This window comes from Triticum urartu, chromosome 5A (assembly GCF_056163025.1).
Source record: "Triticum urartu cultivar PI428250 chromosome 5A, HENAU_Tu73, whole genome shotgun sequence".
In the NCBI taxonomy this organism is placed as follows: domain Eukaryota; kingdom Viridiplantae; phylum Streptophyta; class Magnoliopsida; order Poales; family Poaceae; genus Triticum; species Triticum urartu.
This window is the reverse complement of record NC_141877.1, coordinates 615,184,564-615,205,828: the sequence shown is the minus strand read 5'-3', so window position 1 is coordinate 615,205,828 and position 21,265 is coordinate 615,184,564. Positions and strand designations below refer to the sequence as shown.

The following is a 21,265-nucleotide window of genomic DNA, read 5'->3' as shown; positions in this document are numbered from 1 at the left end:
GTTGTGGGGTACATATTGGGGCAGCAATCAGTACTATATGTCTACTATCTGGTAAATCTCGGGTGTCTACTATGAGTTTCATGTTGGGTGCAAACAAACATTAAAGGAGCCATTATCTGTATTTTTAACTAAAGCTTTTATCTGCCTGCTATCATTGGTTTTGGGTCTATCCACAGTTTGCTACCATCACTCTGGATTTGTGCATGCACTCCTTACAAAATCTCACTATGATTTTTTCTATGCATATCAGTTATTGTACACAATGGAACTGAACATGTAGAGCAAAAGAGATGAGCCTTGCATGGCAATAAAATTTCATGCAGACGTCGCTCCATGCTAGGCGCAAAGGCAGCCCTCCCTCCACACATTTCGGATCATAATCCAGAGAAATATAACTGTTCTGAGGGGGATTCAGAAGCAGAAGACCACTCCTATTTACCCCATGAGGTCTTCGCTCTAACTTGGCATGCTAATGTTGGTAATATCATGCATATGGTGCCTTGCATTGCTTACTGTATACATCAAAGATGTCATCTCCTTAGTTTAGACATGCTTTGTGTCAATGCCATCTGTTTGGTTTCTTTATCATATATGGGAATCATGCAATGCCATCTTGTTTAGCCAGGCATTATATATGTGAATTTTGCAATGCCACCCTGGTTAGCCAGTCATCTTATATGTGAATTATATCATGACATCATTTTTTATTACGTGTTAAATTTGTCAACAATTTTAGTACATTCAATTACTCTTCCTGTGCATCAGCCATTCGTGACGGTTATGGAAAAATCTGGAGTGGAAACAAGGTCTTCATAGCAGACAATGCTATCTGACGAAGCGCATGCATTGTTGGTTACAGATAGCTCCTCAGAGGAGGATCCAGAGACAGATGACCAGTCCTATTCCCCCCCCCCCGGGGTGCATGCTCTAGCTTGGCAGGGTTATGTTGCTCATATCGTGCGTATAGTATCTTGCATTGCCATGTCATTTGCTTAGTTTAGACATGCTTTGTGTGAATGCCACCTGTTTAGTGTCTAATTACCATATATGTGAATTATGCAATGCCATCTTGTTGCAAGACATTATATATGTGAATTATGCAATGCTATCTTGTTGCAAGGCTTTATATATGTGAATTATGCAATGCCATGCTGTTTAGCCAAGCGTCATATATGTGAATTATATCATGCCGTCCTTTTTTGCATTTCTCATTGCTTTTGTCGACAATGTTTGTATATTCAACTACTCTTCCTGTGCATTAGCCATTTGAATTGGTGATGGAGAAATCTGGAGTGAAAAAAAGGTCTTTAGAGCAGACAATGCTACCTACTGAAGCAGATATCTTGCTGGTTACAGATAGCTCTTCAGAGGAGGATTCAGAGGCAGATGACCAGTCCTATTATCCCCCTGAGGTGTATGCTCAAACTTGGCAGGGTTATATTACTCATATCATGCATATGTTGTATTGCAATGCTTAGTTTTTACATCATATACACGATATTGAATGCCATCTCCTTAGTTGACACATCATATATGTGATTGCCCTTTGCTCACTTCCTTAGTATATAAAACATATATTTGAATTATATCATGCCATGATGTTTACATAGACAGCATGTATCTGAATTATGGCATGCCAACCCATTTTCTAAAGACATAATATAGTTATATCATCTCATCCTGTTCACATAGTCATCATATTTCGAATTATGTCATTCTATCCGTGAATTATATCATGCCATCATGTTTCCATCGACGGCATGTTTGTGATTTATGGCATGCCAACCACTTTAATAGACACATCGTATAGTTATATCATGTCATCTTGTTTATATAGTCATCATATTTTGAAGTATGTCATTCTATCCTGTTTAGTTAGCCATCATACATGTGAAATTGTGTCATGTTATCCTGTGTAATTAGCCATCATATATGTGAAATTATGTCCTGCTATTCTCCTTGGTTAGACAACATAAATGTGAATTATTTCATGCCATGTTTTCTTCCCTACTATCCATTGCACATGTCTATCTTACAATGTCTGTACATTCAATTACTTTTCTTGTTTATCAGCCATTTCAATTGGAGGGGGTGATGGCAGTATCTGTGAGAGTAAAAACACGGTCTTCAGAAAAGATCATGCTACCTGTCGATGGAGATAGAACCATGGTTGTACTTGCCCAAGAACCAGCCCCACCACACATAACCCAGACTCACGCAGATTGTACCCCTACCCAGTTGGACAGAGAACCAGCTACACCCCTTCTAACCCCAACCCCAGCAGATAGTAACCCAGTTCCCGTTGACACAGCACCATCTCCACCACAGAGCACCCAAACATGAGCAGTTAGTAAGGCAACTATAGTGCCCAAAGCACGAGGACCACCGCTCCGAACCCCGAGTCAATGCTTAAAGCAGAAGAAGAATTGTTCCCAGGTCAGGTTCCGTAGCTATGGTTCATACTACTTTGCTCTTGCATCACTATATTTACTCATACTAACTAATTTCAAATTTGAAGGATGCAATTGAAACTCCAATGGCGCAACAGGTATGTTTTAAACCTGTTTCTTTAATGTGTTTGTTGTTGTAACTTGCTCTATGTTGATTTCGGTTTCAATTGAATAAATAGTTATGTTCTCATGCCATGCACATTACAAGTGTTGTTATTGTTGTGTAGTTTCCGACACTTATATTCTTTCTATGCTGCTTTGTCTTAAATAGGTATGATTCAAACTGTATCTATCTTGATTTGGCAACATAAACTAGAATGATATAGACCATACAGTGACCATACAACATAGATATATGTTTGTTTCATGCTGTTATCATGTCCACCTTACTACTGAACTGGTTTACCAAAATGAGTTTCATATACTACATTGTAAACCTGTGATGTGTTTGTTTGCTTCTCTTTTAGAACGCAGATAAAATATTGGAGAAGAGTACCCCGTTATGCAGTGGTAAAGGAAGTAATGCAAATAAGGTTCAAGATAGTGAGACATCCCTGTTGGTCTCAAAGAAAGCTGATAAAAACTATATTGAAGACACTGAGACAACCCCAAAGTCCTGTCTTGATGTAGTGTTCAAGTTACTGGCTTCTACTGCTGGCACCAGCTCTTCGAACTTGCTGCCTGAATCAGTTCGGTTTCTTGAGTCTCAACTTCAAGTTGAAAGACATCGATCAGATGTTATGCGACAGGAAGCCGAAGGACTGAGGAAGTCCCTACAGAATTCAGATGCATACTTTCTGGTGCAATAGCAAGTGCTGGAGGATTTAAGCGCCAAACAAGAGAAAGTTAATAAGCTTGCTAAGCATCTTGCCAACATTATGGGTGCCCAGGATATTGTTTCTTGAACTCTTCTGAAGTGGTTTCAGTTCTGGACTTGTTTTGTTGCGGCGTTTATATGCTGCTTTGTTCCCTATATTTGCACTGGTGGCAAACTTTGATGCCCAGTGGATGTAATATGTGTAATAGCCGTGATAGTCTAGTGTAAGTTGCTTGCTTGTTTATTTCCTTATTGTCTTGTTTATTTGTTTTCTTGTAGTCAGTGTAGTTCTTTTTCCGCGGTTCGGTAGTGGCCGCAATAACCTATTTTTAAAACTAGACCACATTAACCATGGGCTACATATTTACTGTAGTTAACATGGGCCTCCTATGGGCCGTGGAAACAGTGGGCCTTCTAAGGGTCACAGAAACAATGGGCCTTCTACGGGGCGTAGAAACAATGGGCCTTATACGGGCCGTAGACACAATGGGCCTTCTAGGGTCGTATCATTAATGGGCCTTCTACGGGCGTATGATCGGTTGGCCAAACATGGGCCAATAACAGACCACATTATGGTCGTAAATGGGCTAGAGTTGAAATCGTCTGTTCATGGGCCGACCATAATGGGTCGTCGTTAATCGTCCGTATTTGATGATGCTATGAAAATGGCCCAACGTATTAACGGGCCACAAACGGGCCGACTGTAACCATAGGCTGAATTTGGCCCACAAGCAGAAAATGACAGTAACGGGTCAAAAGTAAACGAATGCTGGAAATGAGCCCAAGAATAAATAGGCCCTGAGAAGGCCGAAAGATAACATGGGCTGGAAACGTCCCAACGGAATAATGGGCTGTTAATGGGTATAAAGTGATACACTGTTCATTACGGGCCAGTTTTACCACGGGTCGTTAATGGGCCGGGGGTTACTAAGGGCCTCATATGGGTCGAAATGCGTCATGGGCCATACATGGGCCGGAAGTTTAAACGGGTTGGAATTATATTGGATGGCCCAGATGATGCTACTGGGCCTAATTCGGAGAGACCGTAAACGGGCCCTGGGTTAGCGGGCTGTAAATGAGCTATATGCGAACAGGTTGTTAACAGGCTTGCCGTGGGCCGGCCCGCCACCTTTTGACCAAGTCAAATAGGCCGGCCTTTTCACAGGAATGGGCCTCTGTTGGGCCGTGCCATGTGTCGATGTATCATAGGCGCTTTGGGTCCAATGAGTGGATGACATCTGTCCCAACGGTGAGCCGACACGTGTTTCCTCCAGCCAATGATGATTTTACACGTGGAAAATCCCTATTGGTCGGGGCTGTTAACGGGATATCGAATCCAAAACCGGACCTGATAGCTTAACGGCATTCCGTTACGGTGGATGCCACGTGTTGGTCACCCTTGACGAAAGCACTTCTGTGACGCACGATTTATCGTCATGGAAGTGGACACTTCCGTGATGATAATTTTGGTAATGTCATGGAACACTTCTACGACAACACAGGTATGACTATCTTGATTCTGTCATAAAATTGTCATCGATGTGCATGCATGACAGAAAACATGACCTACTATGACAAACACGTATCATCACGGAAGTGTATTTTTTGTAGTGACTGAAATAGGCAAAAAAACAGCAATTTGCACTAGGCCTTGGGTTCGTAGGTTATTCCCAAAAATAATATAAAAGTGTATAATAAAGCCCATTAAACATCCAAAACAGATAATATAATAGCATGGAACAATCAAAAATTATAGATACGTTGGAGACGTATCAGTTCTATTTCCTCAACTCTTCCATTTCCTCATTACTGTGTTGTGTGCTTGTTCATATCTGTTTGAAGACTTTGACTAAAGACTTTCTCAATTTCCTCAGTTCAATTTCTTCAGTCTGTTTGCCTTCATCCTATTTTATCCTGTGCTTACGCTTTCTGTACTCTGTGTCTATTTTCATTTCATCATGATATCCATGTTTCTGTTATGTCATGTATGCATCTGAGTATTTATTCCGCTGCATGTAGTTCTTCGCTCAGGAATTTCCCCACCCTGAAATTCCTCAGTGAAGAATTTATAAAAATCGCCTATTCACCCCCCTCTAGTCGACTTAACGCACTTTCAAACACACTCAAATCCGATGAGTACCAGGTAACCTCTCTTGAATGTTTTATTATGATATTATTGAAACCATATTAGACACATGATGATGCGGAGCATCCTACGGACAACACCATGTCAAGACTCCGTTTGGCAAGTGACATGTGTGACATCTACTTCACACACATAAAGGTGAATCATCTCCTTTACATGTGCTCACTTGACCCCTTCAAGGATGGCATACTACTTGACACTTCACTCGTGTGCATGCTTTGGTATTGTTGGAGCTTCATGGGGGATGAGGAGGAGTGTTAGCACAATGAAACGACTAGACCATCCGTGAGGGAAGCATGGAAGCGAAGACGGAAGAAACGGAGCTGCTGCAAGCTACAGCCACCTAACGTCCGGACGCCATCGGACATCCGGTAGCTGACGCATCCCAGCTGGCTAGAAGAACTATAGTTGACGAGCGCTACAGCGGTCGGACGACCGACGATCACCGGACGTCCGACAAGTCCCAGCCACTGGACATCCGGTGCCACCTATCTAGAGAAAAAACGTCGGAAGTCTGACGCCCTCCGGATGACCAGACCTCCGCGAGCGACCGGACTCCCGTAACCACGGGACGTCCGACACTGCCTGTGCGCAGAAGGGCCATTGGCCTTGTATCCCTCTCCCACTTACCCCTTCATGGCTTAGACTATAAATAGACCACCTCCCCCTCCTTTCTAGGGTTACCATAGGTTTAGCTCATTTTAGAGATAGATCTTTGCTCATCCTTGTGGTTCTCTTCCATTAAGAGATCGCGGCCTCTACAGAGAAGATCCACGCTTGGATTCAAGACCCCTCATGGGAAGATTCCTCGCAGATTCAAGGCCTCCTCACGGAGATGAACTAGTTACCGTTTGTATCGTCCTTTGTTGACTTTGGATTGTATATCTCTCTTTGTGTTCATGGATCTAGCACATGTGTGATCGTTTCTCGTTGATTTGAGTGATTCCTCTCTTTTTCCCTTGTGTTCTTCGTGGGATCCCCTCCATTTCGTGAAACATCGGCCCCTAGGGTTCCAACCTACATCATCTTGGTATCATGAGCCACGTTGATCATGAATTTGGAGTCTCCCCCACCGTTTTCTAGCCTTTTTGCTTGATTTCGTCCTAAATTTCAAAAATCCCCACCAAAAATAGCCCCAATTTTTTTTGTGATTTGTTGGTTGATGATGTTTTGTTGAAATTGATTCATGGATTCGTTGTGTTTTGAGTGGATCTAGCATCTCCACACATTTCCTCGTCTTTCATCCACAAAATCTCATCAATTTTGACCCCAAAATCGTGTCCCGAATCTCGGATCTTGAGTTGACCCCGACTCACTGGACGACCGACGTTTTCTCGGACGTCCGGAGCCCCAGGAACCACCAGACCATCGGTACTTACCGGAAGTCCGACCCCCCCCCCCCCCGATCCAGAGCTGAAATCTTGGACTTCCGACCGCCGGACTTCCGACACTTCTCGGACGTCTGACACCTGTAGATATCAACTTCGGCTGATTTTTGTTTCGGCCATAACTAATTCATCCGGACTCGGATTTTGATGTTCTTTAGCTCGTTTTGAAGCTCTTGACATCCCCTTCCCACAAAAATAATTCCAGCATCATTTGACTCCATCAAATTTTTGAAACTTTTGCATCTTTGCCTAGGGCCTTCACCACACACTGGTATGCGTCGGTGCTATACACACGGTTTTTAACCCCTTTCCGCGACGGCATTTGGAACCATCGCCAAGTGAGTGTGGGCGATAGGGGGTTCCTTCCCACATGACCCAGAAACCGTCGTGGATAGGCCCTCCTGGCATATAGGCTGGGGCAAAATGAGCTCCTGTGTGATCGGACGAGGCATCGAAACCAAATCGTTTCCGTTCGTATGTACATCCCACATGGTGAATCTGAGAAAAACATTTTCGTTCATATGTATATCACACATAGTCAATCCAAGGAATATGTTTCCATTCGTATGTACATCCCACACATTCAATCCAGGGAAAACGTTTCCATTCGCATGTACATCCCACACAGGTTTATGTATAGGCTCGTGTGTGATAGCTGTAACTATCACACATGCTCTGTCTTGGTCAACTGTTTGCTTTTATCAACTACATCACGCGTGAATTGATGAAGAAAATTGTGTGGCATTGGGCTATCCATCACAATAGCTTTTACTTCTAGAACTGTTCGCAAAGTTCCATGACACATTAAGCAGGTTTATTAGTTTACAATTAATAATTCCAGTATTACGCAAATTCACATTTCATATCGAACAGTTGTTTGCCAATTTCATATCAGGCACATAAATATATTTTAACATCACAGTATGATAGCTACCTGAAAACAGCACAGTACAGCATATAGCTAGTTCAACTTCATTAGAACAATATTAGAACAATATATTCATTTCCCTAATCGAGATCATCCAGGCTCATCTTATTCACCTCTGCTTTCAGTTCAATAAGAACATGTTTTGCACTGGCCAACTGGGAAAGTGCCTCCTCCTTCGCCAACACCATCTTAGCAAAGTCTGATTAAAAAATCTGAGTTCATTCTCCACCTTCCTCTTTTTATCCCGCATCTTCAAATATTCTTCCGCATTGGAAACACTTTCTCTAAGCCTACCTCTGTTCTCTTCCTCATACATGCTCCACAGCTTTGCTAGGCACATCTTCGAAGACTGTGGCCACTCTTGATCAACCCACTCCAAGTAAGAACACTTGCGTTCATCCTATAATATTTAAAGCTAGATCAGTAACAATTGTAGGGAAATGGGTTTATAGAAACATAGAAAATCACCAATACTTATTTTGAAAAACTGAAGAAATAGGTTAATTATGACATATCTTCTCAAAAAGATCAATGTGCAAATGAATTAATTGCTACTGAGACAAGAACCATATTCTAAAACATCAGAAGCTATAATTAATTACAACAACGCTACAAGTTCTTACTCATGTACTACTATAAATAACAAATTGAACATTTTATGAGGGAGGTAAATATAACTGCAACAGCAAAGCGACAGTGTTTAGATGACAGCAAATTGATACTAACAGGTGTGTGCATGCACAAATTTAGTAACATAGAACCTATAGCACTAAGGCCATCCACTATGTATGCCAAAACTGATGTAAAGACAATTGTTGCTACATCTCGCACCGGTGCCTTGCACTAGCGAGCCGATGCAGCGGAAAAAAATCAGGGACCCGGACTCCGGAGCACCTAGTTGCTCTGATGCCCAGTTCCTTCGTGCCATAAAGATTTAATATTTTACTGCTTGACTGCTCGGATTTGTGGACCAAAGTTGGCTGCACAGACTGCTGAAGCGGTGCCAAATAATTTTCTAATGGCACCGCTAATGAGATGGTAACATTTTTAGATACTAGGTACAAACTGTAACACTGTCTTAGGATGCGTTAGGTTGAAGGTGTGGTATGAATGGGTTGGGACCATGACTATGTCTGAATCACATCTAACAAATGATTTGTAACAACGAAAGAGGGTCTAACCTTCTCTGCACATGCCATAAACTTCCTCCCACTATCCACAGAATCAAACGCAACTAGTTTCACGCATGGAGATTGATGGTGACAGCGAGCAGACAGATCTTCAGCCACCCCGCTCCATTCATTGCAACTGATGGTCCTAGGGAGCTACAAGAGGAAGAAATGACTCAAATCGATCATCTAGTTAAAATCCTTCATTCCAAGTCATAGCCCGAGAGAGAGAAGACAGGCCTACCCGTATGGTGAAGGAGTCGGAGGAGGAGGAGGAACCGCAGAGGTCATTGAAGAAGACCATGGCGTCCCCGACGGTAGGATGCGACATGGCGAGAGAGAGGAAGCAAGCGAGGAAGAGGTTATAGCTTAGGAAGGAAGGAAGGAAGGAGGAAATAGGGGAAATGTGACTTGTGGTCAGGGAGAAAAGGGGAGGGAGGAGGGGGAGGGGGCTGGGGTAGATATTTTGGCGGTAGGCCAAAAAATTCGAAATGTGGAGGGAAACTTTACGCGCGGTGCCGCCGTACACCATTTACTTTGAACAATTGTGTGCATCGCAAACGATTCTTCTGCTTTGCGTGCATGGGATGAGTTTGATAATTCAAATTTTGGTGGAAAATTCCCCGGGTACGTCATTGCATAATTTAACATCGCATGCTAATTTGGGCACACAAAACAGCGTACAACACATAGACCACACTTACTAAATCGAGCAATTTTAGTAATTAAACAGAGCTAGTTGACCTAAAAATTGCTCTAACAAAAGACCAGCATTAAAAACAAAGCCTATGTATGCATAATTTTAACAAATCCACTGCCCCGCCGTCCTATGCATCACCGGTGTGAGATGAGACGTCGATGACTTGTCCTGGCGAAATGCTGCCGTTGGTGGACTCCACGTCCCCCCTGCTGAAGTCGACTGCGTCCTCGTCCTCGTCCTCGGCGCCTCCCTCAAGGTTGTAGTACTTGTAGTAGTGGTTGCGCCAGAGCTCGTGTTGGTACTCCATCGCCGATTTCTCGACAGACAGACTCTTCTCTACCTCGACCTCAACCACGCGCAACTCCTCCTCCCGGCGCTCCTTGATCTCTGCTGCCTCCTGCATCTCCAGCTCCCGCTCAGCGATCTCATGAGGAAGTAGGTGCTCCATGGCCATCGCCACCTTTTCGGACGTGCGTTGCATGCTGGATTCCGAGGTGGCCTGGAATATCTTGGTGTATGCGTCCTCGATCTTGGCCTGGATGACCTCGACTCGGGCCAAGGCGACATCGGCGGCACGGATGGCAGCTCAAGCGCTCTCAGCGTTCGCAGCCACCGTCACAGCAACAGCCGCAGCCGTCTCGGCTGCTGCAGCTGCCCTGTCGGCTGCTCCAGACGCCCTCTCGGCGGATGCGGCCGTGCTCAATGCGGATGCGGTGGCACTCTCGGCGTAGGCGGCCATGCTCTCGGCACTGGCGGCGGCGCTCAGGGAGGACGCGGCCATCGTACGGGCCTTCACGAAGCGTTTCCAGGGCGTCATCTTTGCAAGAAGGGGTGCGAGAATGGGGATCGGGAATCATGGATTCGGGGGTTGCCGGCACTGGTGCAGACGAGCCGGCGAAGCTTAAGGAGGAAGACTTAAATAGACCCAAAAGTTTTCATCGCAAACGGTTCCTGCAAAAAAACAGTGTGTGATGTTCTGGATATTTTTTATTAGCTGTGAAAGACAGATTTGGAGTAAAGTGGCAACGAATGGTGTTTCAAATGTACGAGAAAATTTGTAGTACTAATACAACTATCATGTCAAATTTTGGAAAATTTCAGGGGTCGTTTGACCTATTAAGACATTTAAGTAATTTTCTAGCCATTTAATGACCGTAATTCAAATTTGAACTACATGTGCATGCAATAGCTAACCATAATGGTTTGGAAGTCATATTTTGTGTATTTGTGTGATATTTAATTCAATGTGCAATAAATTGGAAGGAATTTTCAAACATATTGGTCTAACGGCTATGACACAATTAAGCATGGACTGCCATGGCATTTAAAGTCCAAAAAATTAAAAAGAAAGATCAGAAACACATGAAACCTTGCTTGATGTAATGTTATGCCGCCAAGATGATGTGGTAAAAAAATAGGCATATTTGACGAAAGTTTGGACACACACCCCTCACAAACCGAAACAACTCAGTAGAAGGCTCGTGGTTCCGAGAGGGAACAATGCATGTTTGATGACGAACGGGAGATAGCTTCCCCTTATGACCTTCAAATTGTTTCTACATTTAACATGCACTAATACAACTGTCATGTGAAAATTTGGAATTTCAGGGGCCATTTGACCTTTTAAAGACATTTAAGTGATTTTCTAGCCATTTAATGACCGTAATTTTCAAATTTGAACTACACGGTTTGAAAAATCATATTTTTGTGTACTTGTGTGCGAATTAATTCCATGTGCAGTAAATTAGAAGGAATTTTCAAACATATTGGTCTCACGGCATAGACACATGCATGCAGTGCTATAGCATTTTAATTCCAAAAAAATAAAAAATAATTTAAAACACATGAAACCTTGCTTGATGTAATGGCATGCCACCAAGATGATGTGGTAAAAAACATTGGCATGTTTTTTTTAAGCAAACACAGTGGGGAAAACCCCCACTATAACTCTGATTTTCATTAATAAGGATAATGTTACATCAACTGTACAATGATCATGGAAATGTGAAGAAAATCTACAAGTAGTCTAGCCAGCTCTGCATTCCTTCCTTCAAGCCAGTTTTGCTTTGTTGATAATCATACCAAAGTGTTCTTTGAAAGTACTGATACAAGATGCCATATTCTTTTCCTTGTGATCAAATATGATACCATTTTGTGCTTCCATAAGTCATCATAGAACCAGCACAAGGACGTCGTCCTGGAACGCAACCTGCATGGCAACCTCGACCAGACACCACCAGCCCCTTGTCACACGCTAGGGTAGGGTCATCAGGAAACTCCTGACGGCACACACACATCAAACTGATATCCGGCGCGCAACCACAACACAACTCGCAAACACCAAAGTCATCGTCGCCTGCCCACCGCAGATGCCACTGCCACCCGTGCCTACAGCCACACCACTGCCCCTAGGCGAGCATGGTGCCTTTGCACATCTAGGCAGCCCCTGCGCCAGCCTCCGGGCCCGGGCAAAGGAGAGGAGATGCCCACTGCCGCTAATCACTACAAGAAATATGTCAACTAGTGACCTTCTGTCAGTGACCCTGGAAGAATTGGTCATAGATCTATGACCATTTCAGACCAATTGGTCGCTGTTCGGGGGGCTCCAAACCCTAAACTATAACAACCATTTTGGTCAGAAAGGTCGTAATTTCCTTACATGAAATGGTCATAAAGCAGATAACACTGGTCTTCTGCCTTATTTCTAGCTGATCATGACCAATATAGATGGTCATAACCTTGTAAATTGTGGTGGGTTGCTATGACTAGGCGCCACCTCATCAGTTTTGCCTATGTGTCATGTCCATGTGGCAGTTTTTGCCCTAGGTTGTGAAGCAACCTATTGTCATTCCCAAAATTCCCAAAAAAATCTCATAAATTCTTTGGGTCATATCTTCGTCAAATATGTAAAAAACCTTCCTTGCCTAGTTCAAAAATAATTCAAAAATATTCATTTTCCTATTCTGTTCAGAACAACAGTTTGTGAAGGAAGTACCACTTTGGCATGTCCAAATAGTATCCATTTTCTATAGTGCTTTCCTATGCCCAAATAACCATCCTCCACCAAACGCCAGCTCAATCCATTCATTATTTTGAGCTGAGCTTCAACATTCGTATTTATGTCCAGTATGGTAGTTTGCAATGCAAGTACCACCTAGTCTACTCCTTTTGAGCTGAAATTTTTTGAAGACGGTCTTCTTAGTAACTGATCATCCTCAGCCAAAACTCATGCCCATAAGCCATGTACATTTCCCGTACCGCTAATCAAACACTTGGCTGCTAATTCATGTTTGAGCATCAATCGGTCTCCTCGTGAGAATATTATGTTGTAATTTTCTTCCTAGCACCTACCTGGGGAGTGCCCAACCCACTAGACATGCCTAGGCTTCCCAGAACACATGGCAACACCACGGTCACGCGGTGACCACACGGCGGGCATGCGAGTTTACGCGCTCTAGAGTTGGGGGCCTCGGCCACCGCCCAAACCTCGATGTATTGCCACCAAACCATGTATTTATGATTAAATAGGTACTTATGTAACTATAAATGATTTTTGGAAAAAATAAATAGTAAACTATGAGGCAGCTGCAGTTCAAATTTGACCCGCTTCCTACTAAATCGGTGGGAATTTGTCTTTTTCACCAGAGTTGGATCAAAACTTTTGACGCCCAACCATTTTGTCAATTGTGCATTAAATATGGCCTAGTACTTTAGAAAATTGATTTGGTCCAATTTTCCAACAAATATATGGTAGGTCCTTCACAAAAAAACTCATTACGGGCACTCGGAAAATGGAAAATGTATTTTCCGTGCAAAGAAAATGAAAACTCCCTTAGGTAACATTGTTTAGAATTCCAAGATGCACCCTTGTGCACAATATGAGATCATTTGAACAAACTATGCCATGAATGTGGCCATAAGATTGATCATTTGGCTTGAAAGCCTTGAATCTTCATGCATGATAGCTCATTTCTGAGAACACTTTTTTAAAATAATTGTCGTATTACAAGTTTATTATTTTTCCTGGAAACTTGGTCACATATAATGACACAATGCGAAGTTTTCCCAATTTTTTGATTTTTTTTGAATTTTTTATGCCCGTTTTAAAATGCGGTCAAAACGGCGGGCTTGACCGTTCCTAGCTAGTGGTTGAATCTTGGAAAACTTTTGATGTTTCTCTGATTAAATAGATACTTATGTACCTGGAAATGATTTTTGGAAAAAAATAAAGAGCAAACTATGAGGCCGCCACAGTTCAAATTTGCCCGCTTCTAGCTGAATCGGCGGAAATTTGTCTTTTTCACGAGAGGTGGATAAAAACTTTTGAAACCCAAACATTTGGTCAATTATGCATTAAATATGGCCTAATATTTTAGAAAATTGATTTGGTCCAATTTTGCAATAAATATATTGTAGGTCCTTCACAAAATAAACTCATTTCGGGCACTCGAAAAATGGAAAACGAATTTTCCGTGCAAAGAAAATGAAAACTCCCTTAGGCAACATTGTTTGACATTCCAATATTCACCCTTGTGCATAATATGAGATCATTTGAACAAACTATGCCATGAATGTGGCCATAAGATTGATCATCTCGCTTGAAAGGCATTGATCTCCACACATGGTAGCTCGTTTCTGAGAACACTTTTTTAAAATAATTGTCGTATTTCAAGTTTATTAATTTTCCTGGAAACTTGGTCACATATAATGACACAATGCGAAGGTTTTCCAATTTTTTGATTTTTTTTGATTTTTTTATGCCCATTTCAAAATGCGGTCAAAACAGCGGGCTTGACAGTTCCAAGCAAGCTAGTGGTTGAATCTTGGAATTTTTTTGGTTTTTCTCTGATTAAATAGATACTTATGTACCTATAAATGATTTTTGGAAAAAATAAAGAGCAAACTATGAGGCAGCTGCAGTTCAAATTTGACCCGTTTCCTACGGAATCGGCAGGAATTTGTCTTTTTCACCAGAGGTGGATCAAAACTTTTGACACCCAACCATTTAGTCAATTGTGAATCAAATATGGCCTAGTATTTTAGAAAAATGATTTGGTCCAATTTTGCAACAAATATATGGTAGGTCCTTCACAAAAAGAACTCAATTCGGGCACTCGGAAAATGGAAAATGGTTTTTCCGTGCAATGTAAATGAAAACTCCCTTAGGCAATATTGTTTGGAATTACAAGATGCACCCTTGTGCACAATATGAGATCATTTGAACAAACTATGCCATGAATGTGGCCATAAGATTGATCATTTGGCTTGAAAGTCATTGATCTCCACACATGATAGCTCGTTTCTGAGAACACTTTTTTAAAATAATTGCCGTATTACAAGTTTATTATTTTTCCTGGTAACTTGGTCACATATAATGACACAACGCGAAGGTTTTCCAATTTTTTGATTTTTTTGAATTTTTTATGCCCGTTTCAAATGCGGTCAAAACGGCGGGAATGACCGTTCCTAGCTAGTGCTTGAATCTTGGAATTTTTTTGGTGTTTCTCTGGTTAAATAGATACTTTTGTACCTAGAAATGATTTTTAGAAAAAATAAATAACAAACAATGAGGACGCTACAGTTCAAATTTGACCCGTTTCCTACTAAATGAGCGGAAATTTGTCTTTTTCATGAGAGGTGGATCAAAAATTTTGACACCCAATCATTTGGTCAATTATGCATTAAATATGTCCTAGTATTTTAGAAAATTGATTTGGTACAATTTTGCAACAAATATATGGTAGGTCCTTCACAAAAAAAGTCATTTTGGGCACTCGGAAAATGATTAAAAATAGCTAGAAAGATCAGAAATGCATAGAAATTGGTCCTTATCCATAAAATGTGGTCTAACTCTAGTGAAAATTTGTGTGGTGCCATTTTGCTAAATATTTTTGATAGCTACTTCACAAAATCCCTCTATTTTTAGTACTTACACACTTTTTTAAATCACTGGTTTTTCGAACCAATCAGGACTCTTCCCATGGATCGATGACATGGCGCCCATCCATCCATCCATCTCTCCGTCCCACATCCATCCATCCATCTATCTACAAAAAAAAGAAAATAAAATGAAAAAGAGATACCCCCACCCGCAGCCCAAACCCTAGGTCAGATCCCATCGACTCCCACCCATCGCACCCCTCCTCTCCTCGCAGTCGCCGCCACCTCCTCCCTCGATCCAGTCCTGTCCCCGGCCTCCTTTCCCCGATCCAGTCCTCTCCCCGCCGCTCCCACCCACCGCCGACCTCGCAGCCCTCCTCACCACCGCCGCCGACCTCGTCCCTCCCTTCCCTCACCATCTCTCCCTACCCTATGCCCCAGATCGAGTCGAGCAGGTCGGCCGACGCGCTAGGGTTCTGTTTGGTCAGCTCCGCGACGGCTCTCCGGTTGGCCGCCCGCCCGATGATGGATCTCCAGCGGCTCTCCCACCAGGCGCTCTTCGCGGTCGTCCGATCCGCGGACGCCGAGGCCGTGCGCCGCCTCCTGGCCGGCGCCGAGGAGTCCGCGCTCTACGTCACGGCGGAGGCCGGCGCGCTCGTGGTCGTGCGCCTCCTCCTCCCGCTCTATGACCTCGAGGCCGCCAAGCTCCGCTCCCGCCTCGACCTCGACGCCTTCCACGTCGCGCCAAGCAAGGGCACACCGGTGAGCCCCTCTTCTCGCTCGATTAGTAGCTTCCGCTGGGTTTTTAGAACGAGCCAAGTCCAGTGTGTTTTTGGAACTATTTGATGTTTAGGACCAGTGTGTTGCTATATTTTAGCTCAGCCCAGGGCTGCTGCCTCGACCTCGGCCAGATTAGGCTGAATCCAGGATAGCTTTTTGAGATGTTTGGTGTTCTGGGCTTTGCAGTTCGATCGATTGCGCTATGGCACTGGATGTGTATGTGAATTATCTAGGGTTGTGGTTGTACCGGTGATAATAATGGTGGCTTTTGATGTTAGATATTAATATTATGCGTGGATGTGAGTAGCTTGCTGAATCAATAGGGGATGAGCTTCTCTGCAATTTATTGCGAATCCGCTGCCCGTCACTCGTTAGGTACTTGAGATGGTACTTGGTCCACTCCGTTGTGGCCATAGCTTTGTTAATTGATGTATTCTTATGAACTGGGTACTGCAATTGTTGCTGCTGTATTCATCTCCTTCATCACCAGCGAGTAGGTGCCCCCGCTCTGTTTCGCCTGCCTGAATCAAGTGTGTGTGGTCTGGTGCTGACCTGTCACCGTTTTGTTTCGTCTGTTTGCTGCAGGGTGAGCGACAAGTGCCAGAGGGAGAAGCGCAAGACCATCAACGGCGACGACCTGCTATCGGCGATGGCAACGCTGGGGTTTGAGTACATCGAACCCCTCAAGGTTTATCTGCAGAAGTACAGAGAGGTGTGTGCCTATTTAGTCATGTGGTAGTTTTTTTCTGAACTAATTCGGTATGTTGCTGTTGTGGCCTGAATCAGCTCTGTTTGGCACTTTGTTAGTCTTAGTTGGCAAGATTAAACACTCCTGTTCAGCTAGGTGACTGATGATACCCCACACTGTCTGGCACCAAGCAGCTTATTGTCCTTAGAACAAGTGTTGCTTTATCCTTCCAATTGATGTCATTCAGATTTTCAATTCTTTTCTGTACTGTTAATTCAGATAACTGAATGATTTGAAACACTAAGAAATATCTCCGGAATCCATTATTAAAATGAAGTCTTTTATTCAACTGGGACATGCATGTGTACACTACTTTCTCTTGTGCAGGGCCCAGCTATTTGACCCCGGTTAGCGGCAATCTAGTAGATGTAAAATTTATAAGAGAATAATCAGTGAATATTTCTCCTGCCTGTAGCTGCTACATGTTGTTTTCATCTTGATAGCTAGCAGCCTAGTACCATGAACTTTTATTGTGAAATCTCTATATGCTGTAAAATTAATTGGGTCAGTCACGAAATTGTTGTGAATTGTAAGATGCTTCGAGTAAATGTTTTTTTGCCTTCTCGCGTGTAGGCGGTCAGGCGAGACAACAAGTAGAGGTTCAGTCTGTTGGAGGAGAATGGCGAGCTGCTGATTCGAGTTAACCAGGGGCACACTGTGGCAGTATGTTTTCTGCCTGACCCTCCAGACCGTGGAGAAGCAGAGTCGGCCGTTGGCGGGGACCTCGGCAACATGGCCAAGATGCTCCGCTGCACCGGCAGCGACGGTATCATCACCATCAAGGCCGACGACGGCCCCGACACCGTCACCTTCATGTTCGAGTAGCCCATTAAGAAAACCACCCCCTCGATCTGATTCCCCCCCCTCTTTGCTCCTCGTTGTTCGCTCTTGGTTCCGTCGGTGACCCTGGTCTGGATGGATGGATGGACAGATCAGGATAAGATCATGGACTTTGAGATGAATCTCATGGACATCGACAGCGGGCACCTCGGGATCCCCGACTCCGAGTACCAGGCCATCGTCCGCATGCCGTCCTCCGAGTTCTCCAGGATCTGCAAGGATCTCAGCAGCATCGGTGACAGCATACCAGTTTCCTGTAAAAGAAATCTGCTGCACTTGTCGTCTCTATTTCCTGTAAAAGAAATATGCTAAATACCAGTTTCTACCAGTCTGACGGCGACTTGTGTGTGTTTCAGTTATTATCTCTGTCACCAAGGAGGGTGTCAAGTTCTCCACTTCAGGAGACATTGGAACTGCAAACATCGTTTGCAGGCAGAACAAGACTGTTGACAAGGTATCTTGTGTTGCTTCTCCCCTACTTAGTACTGTGAATATGTTTCCTCTAGGCATTTAGATAGTGTGACTTCTTAGATATACTGCATACTGAAAGTTAAGAACCCCAACTGAATTGTTCTCAATCTGATTGCTTGCTGGTTACTCAGTTTTTATATCTGGACATAGTGTTGTAATACACTATTGTGTCCCCATGATGTGAAAGTTATGGTCTGAATAGCTTTATATTAGGATCTGCTTGAGTCTCTATGATGTTAAAGCTGGCAATATTACTAATGTTGAAGCTGAAGCTTTAGCTTCAGATTCTCTTGTGCTTCCAACAATATTGCTGGCAACATTACTAATGTATTAAGTTGTCTAAACATGCTTGCTGCTAGCTTTGAAGTTGATCTAAAGAACCATTCATGCATTTACACATTCATGATTTCCTCTGCTGTTTGTAATTGTTCTGGTTAACTGTCCTAGTAGATATTGCCTGGAATTTGTAGCTGGTAGATATTGTGTCATGTCCTCTTTGACGAGTAGATATTGTTTCATGTCCTCTTAGACGAGTTCATTTATTGAAAAATGTTTCACATGTAGGGTAAATATGTCACAGTAAATCTGTAAAATATCTTCTTTATAGTTTTTCCTCGCATGTTCAGTATTGTGTCTGGCATGTTCATAGAGCCACTTGTGTAGTGAGATGAGAATAACAATTGTACTAGCTGAATTTGTGTTGTCATTCTAAATAACTGTCCTTTTCTGAAACCCTTCCTAATTTTTTTTTCTTGTTCTATTTGGAAATGGATGCAGCAGGTGCTCTTCTCTTGCACATGTCAGGCACCGTCTCCGGTGCGGTGGTGCTTTTTGAGGCGACCGGCGTGATGGCGGTTGTGTACGACGGCGACCACAAGCTCTCCGGTGAGTTGGCTCCATCTTCTAGCCCTAGCTCCCACTTTTCTGCTCCTATAGCATGCTCTGTTGGTTTAGAACACTAGCAGCAGTATTCTGGATAAGTAGAATGATCTGGTTAATAATAGCCATATTCTGGATAAGTAGAATGATCTGGTTAATAATAATAATAAGTAGAATGATAATATACTAGTGTATCTTTACTTTTTATTTTAAAAGTACTTTGTATTCTATTAGTGTCATACCTTTTGTTCTCTTTTGAATGCTCAGATGTTTTGCATCAGCCTGTCATTGCTAAGGGAGAAGAGGGACTTGGAGAAGAAAATTTTCCATTAAGAAGATTACATGTTTGGTTGCTACGAAGTACCAGATAGGCTAGTTCTATTTTTTTTCACGATCCTGGAGTATTTCAGCAGCGCCATGCAAATGCAGTAGCGTTAGGTTTCTGATTCACCTTTTGTAAAAACTTAGTTAGCCTGCAGCCAGCCCCAAATAGTATTGCTGGAATGAATGGTTGTAATATAATAACATTGCACGTTGCTTTTAAAATGTATCAGAACTCGGCTAGGCCCAAGATAGCTTGTGGTGTGATGTGTTGTAATGTCAATGGCATAATAATTTTTTTTGGATTGGATCAATTTTTAACTGGGCTAGGCCCAAGTTATATTGGACAATTATTTTTGAGGGAAAAACATGAGAGGCCCAGCAAAAAATGGCCCAGAAAAATACATGATCAAAAAGAAAATCTGCTGTTAAAAGGCCCATGCAAAGAAATCAAATGCTGAATTGTTGGGCCAGACCCATGTACCTAATAAAAGCACAGGAAAAAAATACATTAAAAAGGCCGAATTGTTGGGCTAGGCCCATGTAGAAAAACGAATTGGACCAGGCTGATTCTTGTGCCACATCAGATTACCACGTCGGATGCCTACGTGGCCTGGGGAGGCTGCTAGTGACCAAAACAAAACAATAGGCATATTTTGGTTGTAAACGTCTACGACCTTTTCACAGAGAAGGTCGTTAATTTCAGTTTATGACCGCCAGCTTTTGACTTTCTGTTTTTGGTCACAAAAAGGTCGCAAATGAAAAACAATGACCTTTCAGTGACCAGTAGTCAAAGTCATAAGTTGACATATTTCTTGTAGTGAATGCAGCCAGAGCTTCGCCCGGCGGTGCATGTCGGCGGTGGCGGGGGAGGGGGACGGGAAGAGAGGGTTGTCAGTGGGATCGATACTCTTACGTCGAACACTTGCAAGCCATCAGCCATCCTCGAAGACACGACCCACACATCCATGGATCCTCCGAGCTCCACCACAACTTTGTACCGTCAGCACCGATCGAAGCTCCAAACCCACCATTGCTGCCCATGTCCATGGCCGCTCAAATATGGTGACTTGGTGAGGCAACACCCAAACACATTGCTTTTTTCTGAGACAAACCCAAACACATTGCTGGTAGCCAGGAACCGTGTCCATGCGGTTGGACGTTGAGGCCGGACTCCACCTAGCCCAAGTAGAAGCCACTAGAAAGAGGCCCAGCCTAACCACCGCAAGGGGCTTTGCCCAGGCATCCTGGGCCTTCACCTAAAAAAAAAGGCATCTTGGGCCTGCGGCGGTGAGGTGGAGAGTAGGCAGACGACCGGCTAGAACGGCGCAGCAATTGTGCTGTCCGAGCCACCCGCAAGGACCACGTGGGACCGAAAGAAGTGACTGAAAGTCCAAAAGGTGATTTGGTGTATCACTAAACCCCAAGGTGACATGACATATAGTAGTATTTATCATGATATTTTCAAATTAAATACTTTCAGCTCGGGTATTCATAGGAAATCCGAGCATCTGCTGGTCCTCTTTACCTTGTACTCCTTGGAACACCGAGATTACGTGCTCTGGCCAGCTGCCGACGAGTTGTGGTGCGTCGTCGCTGCAAGGAACCTCGCAGGTCGAGGTGGTCGGCCGGAGGGCGCACACCAAGGTGTACCGTGCCGTGTGCAGCACTCTGTAGACCAGTAAACGAAAGGAGCTGAGAGACATCAAACATGGTACTCTGCTGTACCTGGCTGGGAGGAAAAATCA

The 21,265-nt window shown here is 43.4% G+C and overlaps 3 pseudogenes; 2 read left to right on the top strand and 1 right to left on the bottom strand.

Annotated features, from left to right (window-relative positions):
• Positions 1 to 9,725: 9,725 nt before the first annotated feature.
• Positions 9,726 to 10,415, bottom strand: LOC147973379 (uncharacterized; annotated as a pseudogene).
• A 5,588-nt stretch (positions 10,416 to 16,003) lies between these two features.
• Positions 16,004 to 16,266, top strand: LOC125507503 (ankyrin repeat-containing protein At2g01680-like; annotated as a pseudogene).
• A 194-nt stretch (positions 16,267 to 16,460) lies between these two features.
• On the top strand, positions 16,461 to 18,413 carry LOC125507501 (DNA sliding clamp PCNA-like; annotated as a pseudogene).
• Positions 18,414 to 21,265: the final 2,852 nt, after the last annotated feature.